Source organism: Dermochelys coriacea, chromosome 5 (assembly GCF_009764565.3).
Source record: "Dermochelys coriacea isolate rDerCor1 chromosome 5, rDerCor1.pri.v4, whole genome shotgun sequence".
NCBI lineage: Eukaryota > Metazoa > Chordata > Testudines > Dermochelyidae > Dermochelys > Dermochelys coriacea.
Genome location: NC_050072.1, coordinates 35,839,815 through 35,846,002, shown reverse-complemented (window position 1 = coordinate 35,846,002; position 6,188 = coordinate 35,839,815).

The window sequence follows — 6,188 nt, the reverse complement described above, 5'->3', positions numbered from 1 at the left end:
GATTCTCTATGTTTTAAATCTGATTACCCTATAAGGTATTTACCATCCTGATTTTACACAGGTGATTCTTTTACTTTTTTCTTTAATTAAAATTCTTCTTTTAAGAACCTGATTGCTTTTTCATTGTTCTTAAGATCCAAGGGTTTGGGTCTGTGTTCACCTATGCAAATTGGTGAGGATTTTTATCGAGCCTTCCCCAGGAAAGGGGGTGTAGGGTTTGGGAGGATTTTGGGGGGGAAAGATGTTTCCAAGCGGGCTCTTTCCCTGTTATATATTTGTTACACACTTGGTGGTGGCAGCAATAAAGTCCAGGGCCAAAAGGTAAAATAGTTTGTACCTTGGGGAAATTTTAACCTAAGCTGGTAAAAATAAGCTTAAGGGATTTTTCATGCAGGTCCCCATATCTGTACCCTAGAGTTCAGAGTGGGGAAAGAACCTTGACAATTCCTAAGGAGTGTAGTGTGGTCTGAGAATCCTTCAGGATGTGGAGAGAAAATCTGTCTTCTCCACAAAGAGTCTGGCCCTTCAAATTGGAAGTCTGTAGCTCTTTGGACAATCTAGAGAGGTGTAGGGAACAAAAAAAACCCCACAAACCACCTCAGTACCACTGTCATGGAGACTGGGTAGGCAGCTGTAACAGCTACATCCAGTGGTGTCTCTAGGACCGGTCTGGCTATTAACTGACCTTCTCTAAGAATGGTCTGAATCTGTTCTTTTTGTGTTTCCAGTAATGTTTCGGAAACATCTGGATTTCCCAAGATTAACAAAATTGTTTTGGCCATGACAGTTTGGTAATTTGTGACTGTAAACAGTAATGTTATCAATGAATAAGCCATCTTGTGAAGCTTAATCATATGTAGTTGACTTGGCATTATCTTGCTTGCTTCATACATTCACCACATCCATTATGAGGGAGTTGGGTTGGGGATGTTGAAAACAAAGTCTGCCTCTTTGGGTAGAGATGTGGGGTTGTTTTTGTTTACACTCTCTTGCTGGTTGGTGAGATGGAGGCTGGTGCTGCCAGATGATTTTGGCAGGATCTAGAATCCTCTCATTAATTGGGAGGACAGTTCTAGATGAAAAGATAATGTGCAGAATTTCCACCAGCTTGTGATGTGTATCTGCCACCTCCTATGAGGCAATCTGCAGCTCATCTGCCATCCTATTGGTAAGATCCAGAAAGTTCTTAAATCTTCACCTAGTGATGAGGGGTGGGCAGCACAGTCTTATCTGGGAGATATGAGGAGAAGTGTGCTGAAGAGGTAGCTTCCTCTTCAGGTGTTTCCCCCCCCCCCCCTTTCCTTTCTGAAAAAGTTTTCTCCTGTCCTGGCTCAGGTGATCTCCTGCCCTGGCTCAGGTGCCAGGCTGTAGCAAACCATCTGGTGGACTCTCCCTGAGAGACACCAGAGACGGTAGCACCGTGTGTGTGTATATGCCCAAAGACTTACAACATGGTCTTGGGAGAGAGACAGGAAGGCAGGCACAGGCGGTTGGCGTGATGGAATTGGGGATGACCCTTGTAGTGTGGTGGTGGGCCACCTTGAGGGGCCAAGGAATGAACTCCTCCTGGCCAGTGTCAGATTCGTCAGTGGGTAAGGGTGCTGCTGACTGGGGTATTGGCAGTATACGGCCCAGTGCTAAGAGCGATTCTGGGTGCTGAGATATGCTCGATACTGGGGTCCTGGTACCAAGTAATGGGGATTGTTGTTCTACCCCAGTCATCAGGTCTCCAGGGTACCAGAGCTCATACAGTACCATGGGTTCATTTGGTACCACAGAGGAGGGTCCGTGGAACGTTGTCAGTACCGATAGTTGGGCAAAGCACTCCCTAAATGAGAGTTTTGCCCAGTACAAAAAGTTTGTTGGTGCCACTTTTTTAGAGACGGTATGATAATTGTCTCTTCCTGGGTACTGAGGCCACAGGTCTCCGGAATATCAGAGCACCTGTGTTACCATGGGCTCATTCAGAACCCCAGAGGAGTGTCTGTAGTTGGTATCGATGTTTGGGAAGGTGCAGAACACTTCCTAGATGGGAGTTTTGTTGCATCTGGTACCAAAAGGTTTCTCTATGCTGCTCTTTTAGAGATGGTACACAAAAAAGAAAAGGAGTACTTATGGCACCTTAGAGACTAACAAATTTATTTTTCTTTACTTTTCTTTTTTGCGAATACAAACTAACACGGCTGCTACTCTGAAACCTGTTATTATGCAAGAGATGGTACGGTAACTGTCCCCTTTCCTTAGGGGACAGTACAGTTGCCTCGGAGCATGAGGATGGAAGCCTCTGGTGTCTCGGTGCAGAAGCAGAGCTGACAGCAGGGCTGCTCTTTGCCACTCTTTTAGGGATGGTACGGTAACTGTCCCCTCTCGGTGCAGTAGTTGCCCAGAGTAGAGCTCAGAGCAGCACAGGGGCTTACAGAAGCCACTTGTCCATGTGGAGAGCAGAGCTCGGAGCAGGGCAGAGCTCACAGCAGGAAGCCCCTTCTCAGGTTTCAGCTCCCAACCGTGTGGCAGCTGAGCTCACAGCAGGAGGTTCTTGACGGAGGTGGCCGTTCTGGGGAGTCCCACTGGCTGGCCAGCTCCCCGATTGGTGCAGAGAAGGCTGCACTGGGGAACACCTCTAGCTGGCCAGTTGCTCGGAGGAGCCTTTCCAGGGGGAGTCTGCTGGTGGCTGCTTCTTTTTTTTCTTCTCCCCCCCCGCCCTTCTCTTCACCACTCAACCCCTTTTGAAGTGAAGGCTCCGGGGATGATCCGGGGTCAGCACCCACCAGAGTGCCTTGCAGACTGAAGAGTTTTCTCCATAGGGAAGAATTTTTACTTCAGCTCATAGCTCCTGTGAGGCTGAAGTTTTAGCTATGGCAGGTAAAGCACTTCTGTGATGGTCTCCCAGGCACAGTGAGTGTCTGGCCATTACATAATGCACCTGCCAGGAGTCAGTTCCTGAAATTATTGGGGGCCTTTGTAAGCAATATGTCCAAACTGTCTTGGTGCTATACAAGCTATAGCACTGATAGTCCCATTTTGTGCCTACCCAAGGAAGTAAGTATAATATGTCAACCAAAAAGGCTGCTAGGCCCGCAGCATCAGTTATGCTATTTCCTGGGCATTTATAAAAGCTAGCCAAGTAAAGTACATGTCATATGCATTTTCAAAGAAGCTGTTTCCAGTCTACCTGCATATCTATTTTTGTCCTCATTACATTAACAGAGACAAGTCTCACACTTTAACTACTGCTTCAGCAGAAGCCAGATGGTGACTGAATGTCATTAATACCAAAACACTCAAGTGTAGACATCGCTAGAGAGTTCAGCCACCAGACAGGGGACAGGATTTTTCTAAGGGTATGTGTAAACTATGGAGACTATAGCTATTTCTGCAAAGCATAATTATGCTGGCATAGCCCCATAGTGTATACACAGCCTACTCCAACAGAGGGAGTTTTTCCATCACTATAGGAACACCACCTCCCTCAACGACATTAGCTATGTTGATGGAAGCAATCTTCTGGCAACATAGCTTCATTTACACTGGAGGGTTATGTCTGCATAACTAAGTTGTTCGGGGGGGGGTGTTTTTGTCACATCCCTGACCGACATAGCTCTGCCAATATAACTTTCATGTGTAGACAAAACCTAATACCACTCACCTAATATAAGCAGTGGAATCAGAGCACAGGTTCCAGGAGATGTTTTCTGGGAGTGAAGCTTCCTGAAGCTCCGAAATAAGATCTATTCTTGGGTAAAGATTTATACTAAATTGTGATTTTTAAAATAAAAATATGAGGCTAAACTATCTTTTATAATCAGCAGTGCTCAAGTCCTAAAAAAAAAAAGAGTGCCAGAACTCCGCAGACCCATCTCCTTGCTCCTGAAGGAAAGATGGGTCCAAACTCTGAGGGGCACCCCCTGGACATAGCTACCTGCTCAGGAAGGAGAGATTGTTACTGAGCGACAATCTCTTCTTCTGGAGCAGACCTGGAAGTAGAAGAGGTGGAGGAAGAAGTGTGATGAAATGCTGCTCTTGCCTCTTCCACTTTTCTCCTTCAGGAACAGGGAGGCAGGTCAGAAGTACAAGAATGCCATGTTGCCACTCAAAAAAGTGCTGGAATGCCATTCCAATGTTCTGGCATGACTCGGTCACTGATGATCAGGTTAAATAGCACCAATCAAGCAGTGCAGAGGAGACAAAATCTGTAACTGTCCAGCTGGGATGTCCACCAGCTGCCCTTAGGCTACTTTAATTCATGCCAGTGGTTTGAACAGCTGTGAACTAAGAAGCATGGTCCCCTTTACCTCCTAACAATTGCACCAAGTGGATCTTGGTCCATAAGAAAATGTGACCCATGAAAAGCAGCTTTTCCCTAAATAATGTATTACAAAAATATGGAAAATTAGCATGCTTTAGGAAAAAAAATATAGATATTGTAACACTGAAAAGGCACTGCAAGTTTTGTATGTACTGGAATACAAATTCAAACTGACTTATTTCATAATAATTGAGATAGTGAGATACAATTTATATGTGATCAAAAGTGAACTTCGTTCTCAGTTTTCTTTTTTGCATGTCAGTCTTTTTTTTTTTTTTTTGGCATCTGCAAACATCCTTGATCCTTTCACAGGCTCTAGTCTAGAATAACTCCTACAGCCTCTATCCCACATCTCTCTTCCGACCACAGCACTGAGTATACAAGAATTGATTATTCAGTCCAACTTCTCTTTTTCTTTTGTACCACCAAAAGTTAAAGTAGTAACAGTCACTGAAAAAAAATGGGGTCAGTTATTACATTTCCTTGGGGGCACTAGATTCAGCCCAGGTTTGAAGTGAACTGGATCAACCTGGAACTTCTTTCTAACACTTTTCTGGTAGTACCTGGAGTTTCAGTTTCTCTTATTGTTGCAAAGAAAAATCTTCTTAGTGCTCTAATGTAATGTTGAAACATCCAAGGCACTAGCCTCATTACAATAAGATGGTTAAGTCCTGTCCACACTAAAAAAGTTAATCATGTTGTAAATGAGACCTGATTTCATTATATTTGTAGCGTAGCCTAGGCCTTCTTCAGTCTGCAGAGAAATACCCAAAAATAATAGCTCTATAAAAGGTTTATTATTATTTATTATTTGTCCAACCTACTCCTTTCCCTCCCTGTTACATGTAGAATGTGTGAAGGGGCAGAGTGTAAGGGGCCAAGACATAGGTGGTCTGACCTAGTCACAGCTGGGTGGAGGTTTGCCCACCAGAGACAGTAGTCATCAGGCAGGAGTTGGAGGAATTGCAAGAGCCAGGTTCTCTAAGCAAGAGTCAGGCCAGGGTTGGAGACCGGAGATACTACCAGGTTGGAATCAGGATGCAAGGATCAGAGTCAGTCTGGAGTTAGAGGTCAGAGTCAGAGACTAGAAACCAGGAGATCAAGTAAAGTCTGACATGGCAGCAGATCAAAATCAGTGTGGTTGCCCAGACAACTTCCTGGGCCAACCCCTGAAGTTAAATAGGGCACATAGCCAATCAGAGAGCTGCAGAGCACCATCACTCTGGCTCTCTTGAGTGGTGCTTACTCTCCATAGTGCTCTCTGGGTATGCCTCCTGGTGGCACCATGGGAGATCGGCAGTCTCACGAAAGCTTGTGCTCAAATAAATCTGTTAGTCTCTAAAGTGCCACAAGTACTCCTTTTCTTTTTCGGATACAGACTAACATGGCTGCTACTCTGAAACTGGCATTCTCAACCTCTTGCAGTCCTGAGTTTTAGTCCCAGGGTCCTTACACAGAGTACACTCAGCACACATAAAAAGAAAAGGAGGACTTGTGGCACCTTAGAGACTAACAAAGGTGCCACAAGTCCTCCTTTTCTTTTTGTGGATACAGACTAACACGGCTGCTGCTCTGAAATCAGCGCACACAGAGGCCTACACTACAGATCCTTTGCCAATATTGCTATAATGGTATAGCTTTACCGACAGGACCCCCTCCCCAGTGGAGATGCATCTTATGCCAGCAGAAGGAGTTTTTCTGTCAGTATGGTAAACCGCCCCCCCCCAAAGAAAAAACAATATTATCTATGCTGCTAGAAGCACTCTGTCAGCACATCTGCATCTAGGCTGGTGGTGGGGGAGGAATATTTGTTTCAAACCCTGAGCAACATATCTGTGCTAACAAAATTGTGTAGTGTAGACCTGGATGGAATCACTGGATA